Genomic DNA, 26,525 nt, shown 5'->3' with positions numbered 1-26,525 from the left:
ATATATATATATATATATATACATTCATAGAGAGAGCGAGAGAGAGAGAGAGAGAGCAGCTTTTTAACAGTTGATTAAACATTGTGAGGGGTATACAAAAACATATAAGCACTGTGGAATCCTGTTTCAAGAAGATGTGTTATGGCAGAATAATTCAAAGACCTCTACTGGTATTACAGTTGTATGAAAGCTGTGAAAAACAGCACACAGTGGTCTTGCTGGATATATCCATGTGTAAATGCAGCAGTCCAGGGTGGGCATGTTTAATATAAATTAGCCTTGTGTCATGCATTGTGATCAGAATAGTGATATAATAGTGATTCAAAGACAAGCTGTATTGTGTTATTTCAGAGTGAAGCAATGGGAAGGTACACCATCTTTTTACAGTGTGCACGCTTTGCTGTTTATAACAACAGCATGTATATTAGTGCAAATAAGTGTCACAGAGTTGTGTGGGGGGTGAGGAAGGGCATGCATATGTGTGTGTGTTTGTGTGTGACTGCCATGGTGTCTATCTGAATGTTTATACTTGTGTATTGTGACTATGGGTACCTACATTGGGGAAAGGATTAATGCTGTTGGTTCATAGGTTCATAGGTGTGTACTAGGCTAGTGGACCTGGAGCCCTTACAAGCCTAGCCCATATGATTACCCTGGCATCGTGCTACTTGACCTTATTTCCCAGTGCCTCTGTCAAGTAGAGCCACTGGAGTGATCCACAGGGTGAATTATCTATTTCCCATCCACTCATCAAGATTTCTCTTGAAGAGGGCCAGTGAGGTGTTCTGCTTGACATGTATGGGAAGTCTATTCCATAGCATGGGCAGTCTCTGGGTTATGAACCTGTCCCTCCAGCATGTTCTGTTGATTGTGGTAATGAGGCTGAGGACTCTGGAACATGTGGTGTGGAGGGATTGGGATTTCTTTAGATGTATCATTTCTAACAGAGCTGGGTCAGACATGGCTTTGTAAGTCAAGCAGAGGTCGCCTCTAAGTAGGCGATATGAGACAGAAAATAGTTGGAGTTTTTGAGTCTGTCCATACAGGACAAATGTTTAAGGCATAGGATCCTCTTTGTGAGGTACTTTTGCGGCCTCTCCAGTTGTTTCAGGTGTCTAGTGAGGTACATGCCAAATGGGGCATTGTACTCAATGATTGGCCTAATGAGGGAAGAGTAGAGGGAGACAGTGACCTCTTTCTTCCTGGATGCAAAACCCTTAGTAATGAGATGTGACACATAGAAGGAGTTTCTGACCACAGTGGCAACATGGTGGTCAAAGACAGGTTGCTGTCAACCTGTATTCCCAGATCTCTTATAACATCTGCTGTGTTCAGTGAACTACAATCGATGTGGTAATTTATGGGAACCAGGTTTTTCCCAAAGGGAAAGTATATTTTTCTGTATTATTCTGTGTTATAGAGCTAAATTAAATTGTTGCTTAGATATATGTTGTCTTACTGTTCTGCAAATATACAGAGATCAGTATATATTTTTCGGTTTTATAATTTGCACTCTGAGTCCTCACATCTCTGTTGAAACTGCCCCCCCCCCCCATTTTGGTTTCTATAGCTTGTGTGTTGTTAACTCAAGGTTCCCTTAATTTGACTTAATAGCAGCAGCCTGCATTTAAAGTGGAACCTGTCTGTTGAGAGACAGCCTTACAAGACTATCTGCAAATATATAGAGCTGAGTATATTTTTATGTACTATTCTGTATTATAGAGCTAAATTGTTGCTTAGTTATCTGTTGTCTTACTGTTCTGCAAATATACAGAGATCAGTATATATTTTTTTGGTTTTATAATTTCCACTCTGATTCCTCACATCTCTGTTGAAACTGTCTCCCCCTCCCCTCATTTTGGTTTCTATAGCTTGTGTGTTGTTAACTCAAGGTTCCCTTAATTTGGCTTAATAGCAGCAGCCTGCATTTAAAGTGGAACCTGTGTGTTGCGAGACAGCCTTACAAGACTATCTGCAAATATATAGAGCTGAGTATATTTTTCTGTATTATTCTGTATTATAGAGCTAAATTGTTGCTTAGATATATGTTGTCTTACTGTTCTGCAAATATACAGAGATCAGTATATATATTTTTTGGTTTTATAATTTGCACTCTGATTCCTCACATCTCTGTTGAAACTGTCTCCTCCCCCTCATTTTGGTTTCTGTTAGAAAAATATGTATTTAAATATATGTGAAATGCTAGTTTAAAAGCAAGGTCGTTTATAATGCATTTTATTCTATTAATCACATAACAGAAGGGATAAAATTAATGTTTAAATGCAAGTAGCTTCTGAAACTGCAGTGTGCTTTAACCCCTGACCCTGGCAGCTGCCAGCTCAGCAAGCTTAATGTTATGCTTTTCATAAGTGATTATCTGCTGGGTCAGGAAATTAAAATGTGTAAATCTTCCGCTCCTTCCTGATAAGATAATGTGTCCTTGTAAATAATTAAATCTTCCTTTCCTGATGTAGTAACTTGTCCCTGCAAGATAAAAACACAGCTGGTGGGAAAGTGAAACAGTGAACAAAGATGTGAATTTAAAGTCTGAATCTGCTATTGTATTCGAACTGATATGAGACCTTTAAGAAGTAACTTTACAGAAAGACATTATGACTGGCCAGCTGGATGGCAAGGCCGTATTGTATCTAAAGGAAAAGTTTTTTTAAATGTACTGCATCAGCATTATTAGATGAATAGAATACTGTTAGTAAAAGTGATATAGATGCCTTGTGACTAACCACGTCAGTAAGGTGGGCATAACTTGAATGTAAACACTATAAAATATTCTGTACTTCTTGCATCATGTCAGACAAAATTCTGTACTTGTATGGTTTTTTGCCTCCTGGTGTACACTAGTAAACTTTTGAATCTGAACCTCCTGTGTATTGAATTCTGATTTTTATTTAACAGTTTGGTCCTTCGAGGCGGAATTCCCTTGGTAAGCTGCAGATCAGAGTGTATCGGTGGTCGAATACTGCGCAGGAAAAGTTACCAAAATGGTTCTTCTTGAGTGAAAAGACCTCCGACTGAATTGTCGTATGTAAAGAGGCTGGCCACTTTCTGATCTGTGGCCGAAGAGCGGAATTTGACCATTTTCAAGACCAGGCGGCTCAGGTAGGAAGAATTTGCCTTTTTTCTGTTTTAGATCAGGGACTAGGTTACAGTATATTGTTGTCAAGATTTGTTTTGCAGATCAGGGACAAAAGGAAGTACTGTATATTTGGTCATAGATCAGGGTAACAGAATAAGGTAGGCAGTTATTCTAGATAAACTGTAAACAGGAACTAAGAATTTGATATCACGTGATAAAAAAGGGTTACGTAACATTTTCTTTGACATGGGTAATCAATGCACTAAAACCTCGCGAGATCCGCCCCTAACCGAAGACGCAAAATACATGCAATTACAGTGTGCTGATAATGTTAGGTATTATACGAAATGGGTTAACAAATATGAATTTGATGGTAAACTAGATAAACTTACACTAGTTAAACTCCTTAAACAGCTTAAATATGATGCAGGAGGTCAGGCAAAAAAGCAACGCCAACTAGGCATACCTCAAGCACACAGGTGGATTGAGGAAGCAAATCGTAGGGAACAGAAGCTTAAAAATTCAAAAACATTATATTTAGACAAAGAGGATAATAACTTGGTAATAGCTACAGCGCCTCCTCCTCCTCCCTTACCTCCTCCCTTACCCTTTTCAGGATATGAAGCGAGTGGACAGGCTGGTCTGCCTCTGCGTTATCCTGAAGTTTCACTAAGACCACAACCATTTGTTAGAGATCCTATTGAGACTAGGTCTCAAACACGTAAAACACATAGGGACACAGAATTATACCAGATAGAGAGGAATCTACAGGATGAGAGTGAGGAAGAAATGTGCCCACTTATAGAAGTTCCAAATCCTCAGGCAGGACAGGAAGGGCAGGATCCAACACTCTTAGTATATAGACCATGTTTACCGGAAGATATCCGGAAGGCTACTGAGGGAATCCCCCATCCGAAAGTTAATTTTACGAAATTTTTAGAAGATTTACAAGGCATGAGGTTAAGTTACCACTTGAATGGGGAAGAAGTAGAAAAAGTAGTAAGACAAATTATAGGTCCAGATTGGCACATGATTTGTGGCACCTGGAATCCTCGTAATGCAGAACTTGGGCCACTCCCACATAGTGACGCAGAGTTAGACAACAGAGTGAAAGGTCTGACAGACAGAATCTCTGAGAAATGGAAACCTAGAGCAGACTGTACTTGCATTAATCAATGCATACAACAGGAAAATGAGACAATAGATTGATACTATGCTAGATTATTAGAATGTTTTAATAATCATAGCGGTATGTCGATTCCTGAGAACCAAACGAATGATTCCCCATATGAACAACAATTAAAAAATGCATTTTTGAAAGGTTGCATTGCACCTATTAGTAGCTTCATTACGAAGCATATGATAGATCATCGAACAGGGAGGCTACAAGCCTTACTCGAATACGCTAGACATGCTGAGAGACATTTTAATATTAAAAAGAAAAAGAAGGCGCAAGTCTTCACTGCTGAAGATGGAGCTGAAGTATTTGTATTACAGTCAGGTAAAAAGGGCAAGAAGAATGCCCAGGGAAACAAACAGTCTGACAAACGATCAGAAGATTTTGAAGAGAGGAAAAAGAGAGGTGAATGCTTCAAATGCGGGAAAAAAAGGGCATCTAGCTAGGGACTGTAAACAAAATAAGAAAGCAACGACGGAAGATAAAGGGGATGAGGACTGACTATATGATAGTGAGGATACATCATATGAAAGTCAGGAATCACCAGTAACAGCTAGAATACAAAAGACAAATGCCAATGTAGTAGAAGGAGTAGAGGAAGTACAAATTGACTTAGACAAAAATGGAAATAAAATTTTAGATTTAGCATTGTTGAGCCTGGAGCTCTACCTAGCAGATACAAAACCGGAAGTGACACTTCTGGTGGAGGGAAGGGAAGTCAAATTCCTGTGTGACTCAGGAGCGTCACGGACTTTGATACACCCCTCCAAGTTTCCAGAACATTCTGAATCACCTGATTATATATTAGTAAAAGCAGCAAACGGACAGCTATACAGGGAGCCACTCTCCCATGATATAGCAATAACTGACCCTGTTTCAGGTATGACCCAGAGAAGTAAAATAGTTGTTTCTGCAAAGTATCCAGTAAACCTATTGGGCAGGGACCTTATGCAGATATTTGGCTTAGCAGTAGTTCCAACTGTACAAGGTATGGAGGCACAGAGACAAATGGATAGGTTTGTAGTGCGATCGGAGGGTGAAACCTTTTATTGGTACAGCCAGGACCTAGTCACAACTGGTCCAGGGGCAGTGACCGAGGAGCTGATGAATGTAGCCATTAGTAAAGCCCCCTCCCTTGACACTGATCAACAGCATTTGTTACACTGTACTCTATATTACTGTACCACACCAGGACCTGATAGAGAGTATGAGCAAGAACTGTTTAGAAATTGTGCAACTAGATTGGTTTTGCGTACTTTGTACTGGGATACTGAGGGGAACAGTGTAGTTAGCTGTTCATTACCTCAAGAATTCCTTGCATTGTATAGATCAAATCGGTTGCCACATGTCAGCCTGACAAAGAAAAAAAAGTGTTAAATGGGCAGACTTAGGAGAAAAAGTAACAAGATAGGAGAAACAGACTGATTTAGAGCTGTCAGAACAAGGGATACAAAAAACAAAAACTGAATTGGTTGACACAGACACATCCAGATGTACACTTACAATCTAGCAAGGACAGCTGATTAGCATTTTTATTAGAAGAAGAAGAAAAGGCCTTGTGTGAAATTTCAACAACTCTGTGGTCAACAGGCAAGTCAGATGTAGGACTTATTCGAACAGCAGGACCAGTTACAATTACCCCAAAGTCAGCTTTTAGACCACAGAAAAGACAATACCCTTTGAGAAAGGATGCAGAAATAGGAATTAAGCCTATAATAGCAGCATTACTCAAAGAAGGAGTACTGGTAGAATCTCCTGATTCACCATGTAATACACCCGCAAACGGGGAATGGCGGATGGTACAAGATTTACAAGCTGTAAATAATGCAGTAATACCTAGAGCATCTACGGTGCCAGACCCACATACCTTGTTAAATGATTTAGAACCGCAACAGAAGTATTTCTCTGTGGTAGATATTAGCAATGCTTTCTTTTCAATACCTATACATCCTGATAGTCAATATTGGTTTGCATTTACATTTCAGGGTAAAAGGTATACATATACTCGACTACCACAGGGATATTGTGAGAGCCCAACAATTTTTGCACAAGAAATGGCTAGCAACCTGGCAGGATTTACCCCACCGGAGGTAGTCAAATTCTACTTTATGTAGATGACATCTTGCTAGCAGCCCCCACCCAGCAACAGTGCAGGGAGGATACTGTAGCATTATTGAAATTTTTAGCAATACAAGGACACAAAGTAAACAAAAGTAAGTTACAACTTTGGAGAAAACAAGTTAGATACTTGGGATATGTAATATCCAATGAAGGTAGAATACTAGATGAGGAAAGAAAAACAGCAATTTTGCAAGCACCCAGACCAACAACCAAGAAAGAAATTATGTCTTTCTTAGGTACAACTAATTTTTGTCGGAGCTGGATACCAAATTATGCTTTGGAATCTGCTCCAATGACTGATTTGATATATAAGACACCAATGGCAGCACAAGATATTTTACAATGGACAACAGAAGCAGAAACGGCTTTCTGCAGGTTGAAGCAGTTGATAGCTTCTTCATTAGTTTTAGGACTTCCAAATTATCACAAACGTTTTTTTCAGACCATAGATTGTAAGCAAGGGTACATGACGTCAGTATTGACGCAACAACATGGGGACAAGCAACGCCCCATAGCTTACTATTCATCACAGTTAGACCCAGTGGCGCGATCTTTGCCTCACTGTGTACAAGCAGTAGTTGCAGCTGCAATGGCAGTACAGGCTTCAGCCTCAGTGGTATTATTTCACCCTCTCACATTGAGAGTGCCTCATGCAGTTGCAATAATTTTACTACAAGAGAAAATGGCATACCTTTCTCCTGCTAGATATCTGACTATACTGCTGACAATTGAACGATGTACGACATTGAATCCATCAACATTACTTCCAACTCCTGTGGAGGGCACACCACACAGCTGCCTGCAGGAAATTGAACAGTTAGCTTTACCTAGACAAGATCTTACAGATATGCCCTTGGATAATGCCGAGGTGACATATTACATGGACGGCTCATGCGGAAGGGGTCCTACAGGGAAGAATCTGGTGGGATATACAGTAGTTATAGACACTGAAATTTTAGAAGCTCAATCCTTACCACACAACTTATCTGCACAAGCAGCAGAGTTGATGGCTTTGACGAGAGCATGTACTTTAGCAAAAAACAAGTGTGTAAACATATTTACTGACAGTCAGTATGCTTTTTCTACAGTACATGTATTTGCACAACAATGGAAAAATAGAGGAATGATTACATCCAGTGGAAAACCTATTAATCATGCGCAATTTATTTTGGAGCTATTAGAATCTATTCAGTTACCTACCAAAGTAGCTATTTGTAAATGTGTAGCTCATACAAAACAACAGGATACGATTTCAAAAGGTAATGCATGAGCTGATGGAGCTGCAAAGCAAGCAGCCTCAGACTCAGAAACTTTACTTTTAAATGAGGAATTACAACCCGCTGAGATTTTAGATTTAGACATGTTAAAAACAATGCAGACGCTAACTACAAAAGCAGAAAAACAAAAATGGGTAAAACGAGGTGCAATTCTTGAGAATGGACTGTACATTTCCAAAGAAAGAAAACCGATATTGCCGTCTAATTTATTTAGATATGCAGCTTTGTTGAGCCATGGGCAGAGCCATGACTCAACAGGGGGAATGGTACAGTTAGTAAATTGAATATTCCAAACATACGGATACATAAACTACACAAAAAAATTTTGTGCAGCTTGTCATACTTATAACAAGCACCATGCACAAGGAGCATTTAAAACCAAGCAAGGAAGTTTTCCTATACCACCATACCCGCTCCATACTATTTGTATGGATTTCATAGAATTGAATAAATGTGAAGGGAAGAAGTTTTGTTTAGTTATTGTAGACATGTTTTCTAAATGGGGAGAAGCTTTTCCAACCAAAAACCCGGATGCAGCAACAGTGGCAAAAGCCCTGATAAATGAAGCAATCCCTAGATTTGGCATTCCGAAGAGGATTTATAGTGACAATGGCACACATTTTGTGAATCAGAATATTCACCAGCTTGGGAGATTTTCTGGTATCTCCTTAAAGAACCATTGTGCCTACCACCCACAGTCAGCAGGACTGGTGGAAAGGTACAATGGTACCCTAAAAAGTAAACTTAGGAAGCTAGTGGAGGAGACCCAAAAGAATTGGATATACTGTCTGCCTTTAGCACTGCTGAGTATGAGAACGGTTCCAAATGTAAAGGGTTTGACTCCCTTTGAAATGGTTTTTGGGAGAGCATATTATGTGCCTCAGTAGAAAGCTCTCATGCCTGCAGAGCAAGAGGCTGACAGTTCGTTAGCAGAATATATGAAGAAATTGTTAAGGAATAAATCTGTTTTGCAGTTTAACTCTTTTTCAGATAAGGAATAGACCAGACCGGTGGAAACAGTCTTGGCCCCAGGGTCGTGGGTCTGGCTGAAAGTGACGAAAAGGAAAAACTGGGTGAGTCCAAAGTGGGAAGGTCCATACCAGGTTTTGTTGGCAACACCTACTGCAGTTAGAGTGGCTGAGAGAACGTCCTGGGTTCATTTGATGCATTGTAAACCGGTAAAGAACTTTCAACTTGATAAAAACTTTGAGACTGATACACAACCAGACCGAGATGGCCAAAAGCAAAGCGAATAGAAGTTTAGATCAACCCCAGAGATGTTGCATAATCATTTTGTTGTGTATACATTTATTAACTGTAATTGTGACAATTTTTCTCTTGCTGTGGTTCATCCTACACACAACCACACAAGTGAAAGTGGGAAGGCGTGATGAAACGTCTATAGACTGGCATCCAAATTTTAACACATACCTGGCCATGAAATGTGTGTATGCAGAGACTATGAACATTTCAAATTGCTGGGTTTGTACAGCTATACCAACAGCATATGGAGGACTGATAATGTCCGCTGTCCCTTTGGGGATAAATGAGACTTGGTGGAATTTACTTTTCGACACAGGAACTGTGAGATCACAGGACAAAGGAGCTTTATTTTTACCTGTCACACAAAAAGGAGTTGTATGTTTCTACAAAAACGACACCCTCCAGGTGGGCTGGAGCAATTGTAATATAACCATATCTTACCGATGTTACATTAAGAATAGTAATGGCAATACTTTTTGCAATACTAATTATGACTCGTATTTGAACTCATTGAAAACAACTATGAGGGACATTCAAAAAAACCCTGTTTTGTTTAAACAATTGTCAATTATAGATCAGAAAATGTTTCATGCAGGGCTGATGCGTATTAGTACTAAAGTAGAAAACTGTTATTTTATTTGTGGGAAAAAGGCATATAAATGGTTACCTGAGAATTGGTCCGGCAGTTGTTTTTTGGGTTATCTGGTTCCAGCAATAAGACATACTGCAGAATTACCTTTGGGTAAGATACGAAACATAAGGGAAATAGCTTGAAAATCTGAAGGTCCAGTTAAGAAACCTGTGAATCCAGTTGGGAAGATCGAAGCTGGTTGGAAAGACCATAATTCAGTAAAAGTCAAAAGTGAATTGACTCATATGGACTTGGGTGACAATGTTATATCCTGGGCAGGAATACTACCAGCCTATGGAGCAGTCAAATCGATCTGGGAGCTGAGGAAGTTGTCAAAACTTCTCAAAGTAATGAGTAATGCAACTTTTTCCGCCCTAGAATTGGTGACTGATGAACTGAATGCAATGAGAACTGTTGTGCTACAAAATCGGATGGCTCTTGACTTCACCCTAGTGGCGAGAGGTCGTACGTGCACACTTATCAAAGAAGAATGCTGTGCTTTCATCCCTGACAATCGCCACGAGATAAATAATCACCTAGAGGTAATTCAGCAAGTATCAGCCATGACTGAACCAGGCCCAAACCCACTGACGGACTTCTTCCAGAATCTGTTTGGGGGGTGGGGTTCCATCCTAATGAACATTCTAACTGCTAATTGTGTGGGAATACTCCTAATAGGAGCATGTGTTTCCTGTGGAATTCCCTGCATGAAAAGATTAATCAAAGATTTTGTTGATGTATCTGTTACTGAAACTTTCTACCAAGATATTGAAATTGAAAGACTGATTTAAGATGACGCTTTTTCTGAAGTATAGATTAAATGACTCACCTAGCTGAAAATTCTGAGTGGGAAAGGCTAGGAGATGAAATGACATTATGCATACTTCAAAATAGAATAAAAAGTATTAATAGGGAGAAAATGTTAGAAAAATATGTATTTAAATATATGTGAAATGCTAGTTTAAAAGCAAGGTAGTTTATAATGCATTTTATTCTATTAATCATATAACAGAAGGGATAAAATTCATGTGTAAATGCAAGTAGCTTCTGAAACTGCAGTGTGCTTTGACCCCTGACCCTGGCAGCTGCCAGCTCAGCAAGCTTAATGTTATGCTTTTCATAAGTGATTATCTGCTGGGTCAGGAAATTAAAATGTGTAAATCTTCCGCTCCTTCCTGATAAGATAATGTGTCCTTGTAAATAATTAAATCTTCCTTTCCTGATGTAGTAACTTGTCCCTGCAAGATAAAAACACAGCTGGTGGGAAAGTGAAACAGTGAACAAAGAGGTGAATTTAAAGTCTGAATCTGCTATTGTATTCAAACTGATATGAGACCTTTAAGAAGTAACTTTACAGAAAGACATTATGACTGGCCAGCTGGATAGCAAGGCCGTATTGTATCTAAAGGAAAAGTTTTTTTAAATGTATTGCATCAGCATTATTAGATGAATAGAATACTGTTAGTAAAAGTGATGTAGATGCCTTGTGACTAACCATGTCAGTAAGGTGGGCATAACTTGAATGTAAACACTATAAAATATTCTGTACTTCCTGTATCATGTCAGACAAAATTCTGTACTTGTATGTTTTTTTGCCTCCTGGTGCACACTAGGAAACTATTGAATCTGAACCTCCTGTGTATTGAATTCTGATTTTTTATTTAACAGTTTCTATAGCTTGTGTGTTGTTAACTCAAGGTTCCCTTAATTTGACTTAATAGCAGCAGCCTGCATTTAAAGTGGAACATGTGTGTTGAGAGACAGCCTTACAAGACTATCTGCAAATATATAGAGCTGAGTATATTTTTCTGTATTATTCTGTATTATAAAGCTAAATTGTTGCTTAGATATCTGTTGTCTTACTGTTCTGCAAATATACGGAGACCAGTATATATTTTTTTGGTTTTATAATTTGCACTCTGATTCCTCACATCTCTGTTGAAACTTTTCCCCACTCCCCCTCCCTGTTCTTGGTTGTAGTTTAAATTTGGTGGCTTTTGCAGTGCCCGCCCCACTGTAGATTTGACCTAGGACACTCCCCCAGTCCCATCTCTTTACCACATTCTACCTAATAAACCCTTTTTGCACTTGCTTTAAGTCCTTTTTTAATTTAATTACATTTTTTCAAACTGTGTGTGGACTAATATTACTACATACCCAAGTGTGCCAGCTTGCACTGCATGTGAATTGTTTTTAGTACTGTTTTTGCTACTTTTCTGAAAAAAAAATTGTAAGCCTGTTTCCTACCTTTCCTGTAATTAGTGTTCCAGATACAGATTTGCTGTATCCAGGACTATTTGTAAGCTTCTGATCCCCCAAGCCTTTCTGTGTTGGAGGGAAGCCTTCTAGCTTATCAGTGGGAGTGGTAAGCACTAGGTAACCTGTCTACCACATAAGGAGTGGTTCTGGCCCAGAATTTGTAGTTATTGGCCGTTTGGGTGGTCTTCCATCTCTCTCAACTTTCTGATTTGAAGGCCTGCATTTGCACTTGTTTCTATCCTGTAACTCCTGGGCCCATCTCATTTGCTCACTCAAAAAAAAAAAAAATGATCTGCTTTCACTGTATTTGTTTTTCTTCCTACTTTATTTTGCATTTGCGTCATCTTAAAAGTACTCAATTGTATTTATTACTGCTTGGTGTAACTCACTCTAAGCCTTTTAGTTTAAGCACTTAGGCTTCAGACCAGTTGTTTTACATTAAGAAAGTGTGTGGTCTGCACTGTAGTGGCAGAACAGGTAGATTACATCCTTATAAGTTGGGAACTGCTGATTGAGGGCTCAATGTCTGTTATTCTAAAAGTGTATTAATTCTGGTTTAAGCACTTGGGCTTCAGGCCAGTTATTTTACATTAAAAGGATTCGTGGTCTGCACTCTTGTGGGAGGAGAGGCTGGACTCTACCCTTCTGAGCTGGGAATTTCTGGTTAAAGGCTTATAGTGCCTGCATATTTGAACTGCTTCTTACTGAAATTGGTGCACCTTGTTTGCTGTAGCATAAACTAGATCCAGGCCTGCTGAATCAAGCTTTGTTTGTATAACTTGAGCACTAATCCAGGCATTATTTAAAGTATTAAATTGTATTTATTACTGCTTGGTAGTAACTTGATTAAAGTGTAACTATCATTCTAAGTCTTTTGGATTAAGGACTTGGGCTTCAGACCAGTTGTTTTGCATTAGGAAGGTTTGTGGCCTGCACTGTGGTGGCAGGACAGGTAGCTTACATCCTTCTAAGTTGGGAACTGCTGAATGAGGGCTCAGTGTCTGTTATTCTAAAAGTGTATTAATTCTGGTTTAAGTACTTGGGCTTCAGGCCAGTTGTTTTACATTAAGAAGGTTTGTGGTCTGCACTGTAGTGGCAGAACAGGTAGCTTACATCCTTCTAAGTTGGGAACTGCTGATTGAGGGCTCAGTGTCTGTTATTCTAAAAGTGTATTAATTCTGGTTTAAGCACTTGGGCTTCAGGCCAGTTATTTTACATTAAAAGGGTTCATGGTTTGCACTCTTGTGGGAGGAGAGGCTGGACTCTGCCCTTCTGAGCTGGGAATTTCTGGTTAAAGGCTTATAGTGCCTGCATATTTGAACTATTTCTTACTGAAATTGGTACACCTTGTTTGCTGTAGCATAGACTAGATCCAGGCCTGCTGAATCTAGCTTTGTTTGTATGTTTGTTGTTTGTTTACTTGTTATTTCCCTGAAATGCTAATTCCACCTAAAACATGGCTTTTCAGCACTTCTGTGGATCCCTAGTGATATCTGCATTGCTTACTGTACTTATTTCCTTGTTTCACTTGAAAGAAAGTTACTGTTTGTTGTTTTTGCATTTAAGTTACCTGTAACACATTGCACTTAAGTTACCTGGCACTTACTCACTAAAGCAATTATATAAGTCAGCACTAAAGAATTAAAAGCACTACACCCTCACAAACTCCCCTTGAGTACCTTTTTCCCCATTGGCCCTTTTTTTCAATTATAAAGGAATTCCCAGTACTATTCTAGCATGTCCAAAGGTCAGTTGTCAATCTCCTCTCCGGTCCAGCTGGTGAATCTGTGAATCTTGAGACAATGTTACAACTGTCTCATGTACACAGACAGCCCTCTCCTCCTCCCAACAAATTCCAACACATGTGAGAGATGCAACCATATAGCCATACTGGAGGCTAAGCTCTTTCAACTCAGTACTGGCGAAACCAGTCAGGAGGAGAAGGAAACCACACTCACTACAATTCCAGTCTCACATAGACCTACCACGACAGCAAACCAAAGACATAAACACACAAAAACATACTCGGAGTCTCTAAATAAAAATCTGCCTAAGCAGCAGAGACCTCCAAAGCAGACACCCAAGCAACCGCTACCACAAAACAAAACACATGCAACACATAGCTCACAAAGCCAATGTGCCGAACAGTCACAGCCCTTAAGGCTAAACAACACACCTGATACACTTGTAATAGGTGACTCTATTGTCAGGCACATTGACGTCCCGCTCACCAGGCTGAACAAGGAGAAGGTCATGGTGAGCTGCCTGTCGGCCGCTAGGATCCACCACATAACACAAGCACTCAGGTCACTCCAAGGCAAGTACAAATATGAATCAGTCATTGTCCATGCTGGTGTGAATGACCTGAGACCTACCTCCCTGGACTACATGAAAAGAGACATAGAGGATTTCTCTGAGCATGTAGCCCAGGCCGGTATGACCCTGACCTTGAGTAGCATCTTACCCTCACCAAGAATGATGCCACAATATGAAGACAAGATGATCAATTTCAACAATTGGCTTAAGTATTGGTGTCATTCCAAGGGGATCCAATGCCTGTCAGCCTGGGATGACATGCTCGACAAGCCACGATGCTTCACTAGGGATGGCTTGCACCTGTCACCTCTGGGCTTTCGGATATTGGCAAAGGCTCTTGCTACCCCCATAGTGCCTTTTTTAGGCAAGGCTCAAAAGACAAACTCACCTCCATAGGTATCACACGGGATAAGAAACTAAGAGTAATGCTACTCAAAGCCGGAAGTCTAAACCTCAAGATGCACGCACTCGAAACTCTCCTTAGCATGGAGAACATTGATATCTGTGCAGTAACAGAAACCTGGTTCAAGGCTCCCAAGAGCACCCCAGCACTACCAGGTTATACCTCATACCATGCTTTTCGGCCCCAAAACTTGGACCGAACCACAAAAGGAGGGGGAGTATCAATATTCGTCAAAGATACCCACACTTCCAGGTTGGTGGCACAGCACGAAGCATCAGAGACTATCCATGTGCAACTAACAGTGGGTAAAACTGCCTTCCAGTTTATAGCCTGCTACAGACCACCCTCCCAAACCCAGGAACTCCACTTGGCCTTCCTGAGAACACTGGAAAATATGAAGGTCTCTCCAAACACCATTATATTGGGCGACTTCAACTACCCAAACATAGACTTGGAGCATTACTCTAGCTCCAACACCCTAGTCCGAAGGTTCCTAGAATTTATAAACTCAAATGCTATGGAACAGCTTATTACCACTCCCACAAGAGGGGAAAACATACTGGACCTGATCATCACCAACATGGGGACTCTATTCTCCAGACCAGAAGTGTATCCCTCACTGGTAAGATCAGACCATAAACTAATCTCACTGGATATTCACATCCCGACTCCACCCCCTGCCCTGAAAACCACAGTGAAAAACTTCTCTAAAGCAAATTTCACACTCCTCAAAACTGAAGTGGAATCCTTCAAAGCCCCAGGGCCTGTGGAAAATACGGCCCAGACCACAGAATCCTTTATAAACGCATTCTATGAACACCTTCAGGAATGCATGGATCATGCAATCCCAAATAAAACCAAGACCCAATCCTCCAAAGGCAGGCGTCCTGTCTGGTGGACCCCAGCCATAAACAAACTATACAATAGAAGGAGGAAGCTACTACATGATAGAGCAAAATCCCAAAAAGGGAAGGCATCTCTGATCAGTATTAGCAAAAAAACTACGGGCACTCATAAAATCGTCTAAGGACAGCTTTGAGAGAAAAATTGCACAGGACACTAAGGATAATCACAAGGCTTTCTTTAGTTATGTTAGGAACCTGGGTGGAAATTCCCAGATATGCTCAGAATTAGTCCAAAATGACAAAAAATACACCGAACCCACAGACATTGCCAACATCCTAGCTGAGAGGTTCAGCGCAAACTTCTCCCCCCCTCCCCACCAAAAGGGCAAATATCTATCCCAGCAGAGTGCTGCCCCCCTGACATCTCAGATGCTCAGGTAAGAGCTGCCCTCTCCAAAGCAAAAAACACAGCATCAATGGGACCAGATGGTGTCCCGGGCTGCATCCTACATGAACTCCAAGAAGAGCTAAACCCAAACATAAAACTACTGTTCCATCTCAGCCTTACTATAGGATATGTACCCAAAGAGTGGCGTACAGCAACAGTGGTCCCCCTCCACAAAGGTGGTGCCTCAACGGATTCTGGAAACTATCGCCCCATAAGCCTGACTAGCTTGCTCTGCAAAGCTATGGAAAGGATCATCATGGACCTCATAAATAAAGATATCGGGGACCTACAGACACTGGATCCTACCCAGTTCGGCTTTGTTAAGGGCAGATCCTGCCTCTTAAACCTGGTTGATTTCTTTGAAACAGTCACCAAGGCCATTGACGAGGGGAAGGTGGTCCACACAGCCTACCTGGACCTCGCAAAAGCCTTCGATACAATACCCCACTTGGGCATTATAGATAAGCTCACTAGCTTAAATATAAACCACTATGTCACTAGATGGGCTGCAAACTGGCTCAAGGACAGCACCCACATGGTTAGAATTGCTGGAGCCATGTCAGACTTCAAAACAGTTACAAGTGGTGTCCCACAAGGCTCAGTCCTGGGACCTCTCTTGTTTGGTATATATTTCTCGGAGGTACAGGTCAACACGGAAGGACTGTGGCTGACCAAGTTTGCAGATGACTGCAAACTGGGTGCCATAATCGACTCTCCAGCCGACACAAGCATCCTCCAAAAGGGCCTCATAGAAACAGACAACTGGTGCCAGAGCCATGGCCTCAAGCTAAACGCCAAAAAGTGTATAGTCATCCCCTTTGGCAAAAACAAAGTGCCCACAAATTACCACATAGGTGGTAATCCATTAAGTACAGAAGAAGTAATTAGGGACCTGGGGACCCAAGTTGATAGCAATCTCTCATTTGACAACCACGTGGCCAAAGTGGTTAGAAAAACATTTTATATAGCCCACCTAATCATGAAGGGATTCACATCTAGATCAGGGGATGTCATCATGCCTCTTTACTCATCCCTCATTAGGCCCATAATTGAGTACAATGCCCCTTTTGGGATGTACCTTACCAGATACCTGCAGCAACTGGAAAGACCCCAAAAGTACCTCACCAAGAGGATCAAAGGGCTCAAACAGATGTCATATACTGCCTGGTTAAAGAAATTCCAGCTCTACTCAGTGGCATACCGCCTGCTCAGAGGCGATCTGTGCCTGACGTATAAAGCCATATCCAACCCGGAATTAATGGACATGCTGCATCTCAGAAAATCCAAATCCCATCGAGCTACGCGCTCGAGAGACTTGAACCTCAGCACTGAAATAAATAGGACATGCTGGAGGGACAGATTCATAACCCAGAGACTTCCTTCACTCTGGAATAAAATCCCAGTCCAGGTTAGGCAGAGTCCCTCATTGACTCTCTTCAAGAGGAATCTTGATGAGTGGATGGGAGATCATAGGTTTACCCCGGGTATCACTTCTGTGTCACTGTTAGACAGAGGCACAGTATACTAACCTCAGAAAAGGGCACAGCAAAATTAATTTAAAATGGGTGGCGAAAGCCAAACACACTCTGGCTAGGCTTATAAATGCCCTAGGGCAGATAGCCTAGTATGAACCTATGAACCTATGAATGATGACATATTTTTTGGCATAGAGCTTGAGGCCATGGTTCTGACACCAATCGTTGGTCTCAGGCCTTTCTGTAGGATGTCAGCATTACTTGGAGAGTAAATAATAGCTCCCAACTTGCAATTGTCTGTGAACTTTGTCAGCCAGAGTCCCTTCATGTTGGCCTGGACTTCAGAGAAGTAGATAACAAACAGTTGAGGACCCAGGACCGAATCCTGTGGGACTCCACTTGTGACTGGTCGGCAGTCTGACTTGAAGTTAGCTACTTTCACACTGTGGGTTCTATCTGTCAGCCAGTTTGCAACCCACTTAGTGATATAGGGGTTGATGCCTAGCTTAGTGAGGTTTTCTATGATTCCTGAGTGTGGAATGGTATCAAAAGCCTTGCCCAGATCAAGGTAGGCTGTATGAACCACCTTACCTTCATCCACAGCTCTGGTGACTGACTCAAAGAAGTCGACCAGGTTGAGCAGGCATGATCTACCCTTCACAAAACCAAACTGTGTGGGATCCAGAGTTTGGAGATTCCCTATATCCTTGTTAATTAGGTCCATGATGATGCATTCTATAGCTTTAAATGTCTGTTAAATGTCCGATTTACAGACGTGCAAATGAGACATCACTGAGCTTTTGCTGAGTGTGACTCTTTCTTATCACAGAAGTGCTTATTATTGTTGCAGAGGTTCTATAGGTCACCAAACTAACACTATATAACACTACAGCAATAATTTCTTTGAATGCCCCTATACCACTGTGAAGTTGGAAGCAAGTGAAGTCTGTAGACAAAACCCATGTAGACAAGGACAAAAAATACACATCCGATAATAAAGAACAATATATCCTATCCAGTAAGTTCGATCTGATAAGACAGAAAAAGTGGGCCAAACAGATGTTTTATTTTGACAATTTTTGCACTTCTACAATAAAAAGCATGGTGTTTTATATTTTCCATCTTTTAATATTTTATATTTATTTACAATAAAAATTTCCTTCAGTGTTCCATGTAAGTCTAATAGCTACTTAACTGAATTTGATAAACGTGTTTGGGGAAATAACCCCTAACAAAATAAATATTTTCTTGACAATATACATTTGACACCTTTTGCATTGTATTACGTTGAATGAAGTGCTTTTTTGCATTTTTCACTAACTTTTTAGATTATGTGCTGTACCTAATTTTATTTTCCCTGCAAAGAAGGAAGCAACACGTGCCATGAGAAACTGAAAATAACTGATAACAGCGCCAGTTTCCATTGACAACCGCTGTTTAGTATCGCTGTGCCCCTGCTTATGATTAATCCTGCAAAAGCCATGTATGCAAATGACAGAATGTTAACCAGCACAAGCCATGTATGCAAATGACAGAATGTTAACCAGCACAAGCCATGTATGCAAATGACAGAATGTTAACCAGCACAAGCCATGTATGCAAATGACAGAATGTTAACCAGCACAAGCCATGTATGCAAATGACAGAATGTTAACCAGCACAAGCCATGTATGCAAATGACAGAATGTTAACCAGCACAAGCCATGTATGCAAATGACAGAATGTTAACCAGCACAAGCCATGTATGCAAATGACAGAATGTTAACCAGCACAAGCCATGTATGCAAATGACAGAATGTTAACCAGCACAAGCCATGTATGCAAATGACAGAATGTTAACCAGCACAAGCCATGTATGCAAATGACAGAATGTTAACCAGCACAAGCCATGTATGCAAATGACAGAATGTTAACCAGCACAAGCCATGTATGCAAATGACAGAATGTTAACCAGCACAAGCCATGTATGCAAATGACAGAATGTTAACCAGCACAAGCCATGTATGCAAATGACAGAATGTTAACCAGCACAAGCCATGTATGCAAATGACAGAATGTTAACCAGCACAAGCCATGTATGCAAATGACAGAATGTTAACCAGCACAAGCCATGTATGCAAATGACAGAATGTTAACCAGCACAAGCCATGTATGCAAATGACCAGCTATGTTATACGGGTTGAAGACAGTGGCATTGGCAAAAAGGCAGGAGTCAGAGCTTGATGTGGCAGAGTTGAAGATGTTAAGATTTGCACTGGGTGTGATGAGGGCAGGATTAGGAATAAGTATATTAGAGGGTCAGCCCAGGTTGGAAGGTTTGGAGACAAAGCCAGAGATGCAAGATTACGTTGGTTTGGACATGTGCTGAGGAGGGATGCAGAGTATATTGGAAAAAATATGCTAAGGATGAAGCTGCCAGGTAACAGGAAAAGAGGAGGGCCTAAGATAAGGTTTATGGATGTGGTGACAGAGGACATGCAGGTGGTTCGTGTGACAGAGCAAGATGCAGCGGACAGGAAGAAATGGAAACAGTTGATCTGCTGTGGCGACCCCTAACAGGAGCAGCCGAAAGAAGAAGAAGAAGATTAAATCATTAAAAGAACTTTTACTTAAAAGTATAAAGTAACATATTTAACCATCCTGTGAACTTCCTAATTGAAGTTGTTAAGATGTTAGTAAGTGTTCTGTATTTTGCCACTTGTTTCAAATTATGAGAGGTAGTCATCCAAATTTTTGAACATGGAAAGTTGAGAATTGTGGATGTTGACTTCTGTAATAAAAGTAAAACAGATAATTTTAGTACTTTCAGTATGTGTCAATTAGATTAGACAGAGGGATTCACACAGAAAAAAGAGCCTAAATGAGAAGACCATAAAGTCACTGACGTCTGCAGTCTGCATTAATAATTATATGGTCATAGGCTCAGATTTCTGTTTGACATAATGACACTGTATCTTCTCAAGTTGCATAATTTGCCTAATTTGGAGCATAAGATTATAGGATAATAAGAAATGCAGGTTAACTGAGACTTACAGCTATTGGTGCCTTGCCAGCGCCCATCCTTAGACCATTATTCAGCCTTGAGGACAACCAGGCCTGTCAAACCCAGGGTGAATTTCTGAATAACTATCCAATCATCCAGCTCTGGTCTGAAGGAAGATACAGAGTATCAGAATGTTACATTTGCAAGAGAATCTATTCTAGAGTTGGGGAGACACTGAACTAACTGGTGATGAAGATTTGATAAAAATGTAATTTCTTTCTTAACTAGGTAAATGAATCTGTCCTTGTCTGACCACTTACAGCCATGATTTTATCACAAAGGTAAGGTCAAGCACTATAAGAACAAGCAAAATAACTATGAAATATAATTATTGTATAAAATTTAACCCATTAATAGAGAGATATTAAGCCAAGTTCAGTTTATGACTGCTTAATAACTTTTACTAATCTATGTAGTAACGACTGATTTTATTTATCCTTTCTTGACCCAGTTAGTCCCACTAAGCTAGTAGACGCTTTTCAGGGATGACCTGAAGTGGTATTTATACTAGTATGGAAAATTTAGGCAGGGCATTGGGGAGCTTCCCCTACTCTTTTTGAGAGGTGTTGCGGGAATCTTTATATCCACCAACTGAAGCAGATGGGGCATTGGTTTAACATTTCATCCATAGGACAGCACTCTCAGGAGTGTAACACCCCTTTATGCTGCACTACAGTGTCAGCAATTAATCTGTTCGGTGTGGGAACAGAACCCCCAACCTTCTGCACAAAAAGTGAATGTGCCACCTTTTGTACCATTGGCTCTGCTTAAGTTAGTTATTTGTTTTATTATATAAATGGGTTTGTTCTTGTATAAAAAATTCAGTACACGTATTAAAAAATAAACAAAGGGAATGTGAAACACATGGACAAGTTATTGTAGCCAGTCAATCAGCATGTTTTTTGAAGATGGGAGGAAACTGGAGTACCCAGAGACAATTCACACTAACAAGGAGATAAATGATTATGTACTCTGGAACTTAGAAATGAGCATTAAGGCTATAAGTGAGCTGCTTCCTGTAGTCCAGAGTTTGATTCCATCAGTCTCCATTTATACTGTCTGACTCGAAACACGTCACCTAACCAGGCAGTTGTCTGGGGCAGTTGGGAAGTCACCTAACCAGGCAGTGCTCTGGGGCAGTTGGGAAGTCACCTAACCAGGCAGTGCTCTGGGGCAGTTGGGAAGTCACCTAACCAGGCAGTGCTCTGGGGCAGTTGGGAAGTCACCTAACCAGGCAGTGCTCTGGGGCAGTTGGGAAGTCACCTAACCAGGCAGTGCTCTGGGGCAGTTGGAAGTCACCTAACCAGGCAGTGCTCTGGGGCAGTTGGGAAGTCACCTAACCAGGCAGTGCTCTGGGGCAGTTGGGAAGTCACCTAACCAGGCAGTGCTCTGGGGCAGTTGGGAAGTCACCTAACCAGGCAGTGCTCTGGGGCAGTTGGGAAGTCACCTAACCAGGCAGTGCTCTGGGGCAGTTGGGAAGTCACCTAACCAGGCAGTGCTCTGGGGCAGTTGGGAAGTCACCTAACCAGGCAGTGCTCTGGGGCAGTTGGGAAGTCACCTAACCAGGCAGTGCTCTGGGAGAGTTGGGAAGTCACCTAACCAGGCAGTGCTCTGGGGCAGTTGAGAAGTCACCTAACCAGGCAGTGCTCTGGGGCAGTTGGGAAGTCACCTAACCAGGCAGTGCTCTGGGGCAGTTGGGAAGTCACCTAACCAGGCAGTGCTCTGGGGCAGTTGGGAAGTCACCTAACCAGGCAGTGCTCTGGGGCAGTTGGGAAGACTAGCCTAAGTTCCTCAAGGAATTATTGTCTAGTAATTATTTGTGAATATGGAAACTCCACATGGACCAAATCTAGAAGTCAGAAATGGACCCTAAACTCATGATGTAGACATTGGGCCACTAAGCCATGCATACCTCTTGGTACAGTATAAAGAGAGTGCTACGTTGTACTCTATAACTGGACTAACTAGTGAAATAAATGATATAACATGACTCACGTACATCTCCATCTAATGGCCTTCATTATCAGATAGAAGACATCATTACATTTTTAACCAAAAGAGCAGGAACACAGTACAAAAGCCAATGAACTTTGCTAGAGTACATTACATTTTTGTCCACTGATTGAGCAGTGAAATCAATTATGAAATTTAGATCCACTAAAAGTGCTCAGGTCTTCAACCTTATTTTGGTGGGAGTTCATGTATATGCAAATATGGTATATGTCCTGCCAAAAGCACCCCTGCACTACTAGGCTATAACTCATTCCACACCTTTTGGCCCCAGAACTTGGGCCGAAGCTCCAAAGGTGGTGGTGTTTTCATATTCATAAAAGATGCGCACACCTCCAGACTGGTAGCCCAACATAATGCATCCGAGATACTTTAGGTGCAGCTAACATTGGGTAAGACAGCAATTCAGGTCGTAGCCTGCTACAGGTCCCAACCATGTCCCAGGACTTGCACTCCACGTTCCTAAGCACCCTGGAGAATATTAGGGTCCAACCTAACACTCTCTTACTAGGCAACTTCAATTACCCCTCCATTAACTGGCTAAACCACTCATGTACCAATACACTGGCCCAACATTTCCTAGAGTTCATTAATTCCAATGCCCTGGACCAGCTCGTTCTTACCCCCCACAAGAGGTAGCAATATCCTTGACTGGTCATTACTAACATGAGCGACCATTGCTCTACACCAATAGTCAGCTCCTCCCCTGGTTAGATCCGACCACAAACTAATCACCTTGGAAATACACCCCCCCCCCCACAAAGGTAACCACCATGAAAAACTCCTCCACTGCTAACTTTGGGATCCTAAAACTGCAATCCAAATTTTAGCTTGCTACAGATCCCCCACCATATCCCAGAATTCCCACTACTCTTTTCTTGATATACTGGAAAATATTAGGGTTCAACCAAACACCTTAATAATGGGTGATTTCAACTACCCCACCATTAACTGGGAAAACTACTCATGTACCAACTCTTTCGTTCAACGCTTTCTGGAATTCATAAATCCAATGCCCTGGATCAACTTATCCACACCCCCCACCAGGGGCAACAATATCCTAGACCTAGTCATTACCAACATGAGTGACCGTTGTTCCACACCTGAAGTCAACTCCTCATTGGTCAGATCTGACCATAACCTAATCACCCTAGATATCCGCATACCGCCCCCACCCATCATTAAGGAAACCACGATAAAAAAATTCTCCAAAGCCAACTTCATGCTTCTTAAGACAGAAGTGACGAACTTCATGACACCCATGCAGATGGACAATACAGTTACGACTGCTGAACCCTACACAAATGCACTCTAAAAGCACTTACACGAGTGCATGGTTCATGCTATCCCACACAGAACCAAGATGCTATCCTCCAACAAAAGGAAGCCAATCTGGTGGTCCCCTGCCATAAACAAACTCTACAACAGAAGGAAGAAACTGTTGCAAAAGAGAGTAAAATCCCATGAGTGGAGGAGCTCCCTGGTCAGCCTCAGTAAGAAACTGAGATCCCTTATAAGATCCTCCAAAGCTAGCTATGAAAACAAAATCTCCACTGATTCTAAGGGCAACCACAAAGCATTCTATAGCTATGTCAAGGATCTCAATGGCAACACCCAGATCTGCTCTGAGTTACAGCACAACAGCATGAAAATTACAGAACCAACTGATATTGCCAACATCCTGGCAGATAGGTTCAGTGCTAACTTTACCCTCCTCTCACCCCCTAAAGGGCCCATATCTATATAGGAAGAATGCAGAGTTCCTGTAATCACATCTATGCAGGTAAAAGCTGCACTCCCTAAAACCAAAAACACAGCATCCATGGGACCTGACAACATCCCAGGCTGCGTTTTACATGAACTTCAGAACGAAATGGCTCCCCACCTAAGCACCATGTTCAATCATAGTCTTACTTTAGGCTTTGTGCCCACTAAATGGCACACAGCAACAGTTAACCCACTCAACAAAGGGGAGCCACCACTAATCCTGGGAACTATCACCCTATTAGCCTGACGAGCCTGGTCTGCAAGGCCATGGAACGTATCATCATGGAACTCATAAACAAAGACATTGGTAACCTCCAAACTCTAGACCCTATCAAATTCAGGCTTGCGAAAGGCAGATCATGCCTTCTGAACCTGATTGACTTCTTTGAGCAGTCATCAAAGCCATAGACGAGAGTAAGGTGGTTCTCACAGCCTATTTTGATCTCACCAAGGCTTTCGACACCATCCCCCATTCTGGAATTATAGTTAAACTCACTAAACTAGGTATAAATCCCTACATCACAAGATGGGTTGCCAACTGGCCCACTGACAGAACCCACACTGTAAAGGTTGCAGACTCCAAATCTGACTTCAAACCAGTGACAAGTGGAGTACCACAGGGTTCAGTCTTGGGACCTCTCCTGTTTAGTATCTACTTCTCTGAAGTACAGGCTAACACAGAAGGCCACTGGCTAATAAAGTTCACAGATGACTGCAAACTACGAGCCATAGTCAAGTCCCCAAATGATGTGGACATCCTACAGAAGGGTCTCACTGAGACAGATGCCTGGTGTCAGAGGCCTGGCCTCAAGCTCAATGCCAAAAAGTGCATTGTCATCCCCTTTGGTAAAAACTCTGTACCCATGAACTACCACATAAATGTCAGTCTACTCAATGCTGAATGTGTGATAAGAGACCTTGGGACCCAGGTGGACAGTAGTCTCTCCTTTGATAATCACATTGCCACAGTAGTCAGGAAATCTTTCTATGTGGCACACCTCATCACAAAAAGGTTCTCATCTAGGAAAAAAGAGGTCATTGTTCCCCTCTACTGGGCACTCATTAGACCCAATATAGAGTACAATGCCCCTTTTGGAATGTACCTCAAAAGATATCTGCAGCAGCTGGAAAGGCCACAGAAGTACCTCACAAAGAGGATTATGGCCTCAAACAAATGCCCTACACTAACCATCTCAAAAAACTCCAGCTTTCCTCTATAGCATATCGCCTACTCTGAGGAGATCTCTGCCTAACATATAAAGCTATGTTAAACCCAAAGCCGTTGGACACGCTACACCTAAAGAAATCCCAGTCCCTCCAAGCTACACACTCTAGGGACCTAAACCTTGTCACCACAATAAACAGGACATGCTGGAGAGGTAGATTCCTGTCCCAGAGACTTCCTATACTCTGGATCAAGCTACCTAGCTATGTCAAGCAAAGTTCCTTATTAGCACTCTTCAAAAAAAAAAATCTTGATGAGTGGATGGGAAATAGGAAATACATCATGGGGATCACTTCTGTGGCTCTGCTTGGCAGGGGCACAGGGAATCAACTTTCTTGGGTGGCATAAGCCAGGGAACTTGTTGGCTAGGCTTACTTAGGTCCTTGGGCCAATAGCCTAGCACCTACCTATGAACCTATAAAAACAGAGGTGGCTAACTTCACAACACCTATGCAAATGGAGAATAGTTGCGTGACCACAGAGTCATACACCAATGCACTGTATGAACACATACACAAATGTATGGATCTTGCCATACCAATAGAACCAAGACATTCTCCTCCAAAAAAAGGAAGCCAATCTGGTGGTCCCTTGCCATAAACAAACTCTAAAACAGAAGGCGGAAACTGATGCGGAATAAGGTGAAGTCTCAAGACTGGAAAAACTCCCTTAGCTGCCTCAGCAAAACATTGAGACCCCTCATCAAATCCTCTAAAGCTAGGTATGAAAACAGAATTGCAGCAGATAGTAAAGACAACCACAAGGCCTTCTACAGTTATGTAAAGAATCTCCATGGCAATACCCAGATTTGCTCTGAGCACAATGGTGCCTCCTATACCAAGCCAACAGATATTGCCAGTATACTGGCCAACAGATTCAGTGCCAACTTTACCCCACCAAAGGACCAGTCACAATACCAGTAGATTGCCAGGCACCCAGTATTACTGCTGCACAGGCTAAAACAGCACTGTCCAAGGCCAAGAAGACAGCTTCTATGGGACCTGACAATATCCCTGGTTGCGTCCTACATAAACTACAGAGTGAACTGACACCTCACATGTGTGCTCTGTTCAGTCACAGCCTCAACTCAGGTTTTGTCCCTGCTGAATGGCACACTGCTACAGTCATCCCTCTCCACAAAGGAGGAGTGACTACAGACCCTGGGAACTAT

Source organism: Protopterus annectens, chromosome 2.part1 (assembly GCF_019279795.1).
Source record: "Protopterus annectens isolate FY-2018-M chromosome 2.part1, PAN1.0, whole genome shotgun sequence".
In the NCBI taxonomy this organism is placed as follows: Eukaryota; Metazoa; Chordata; order Ceratodontiformes; family Protopteridae; genus Protopterus; species Protopterus annectens.
The sequence above is the reverse complement of the archived record's forward strand: the minus strand, read 5'-3'. Positions refer to the sequence as shown.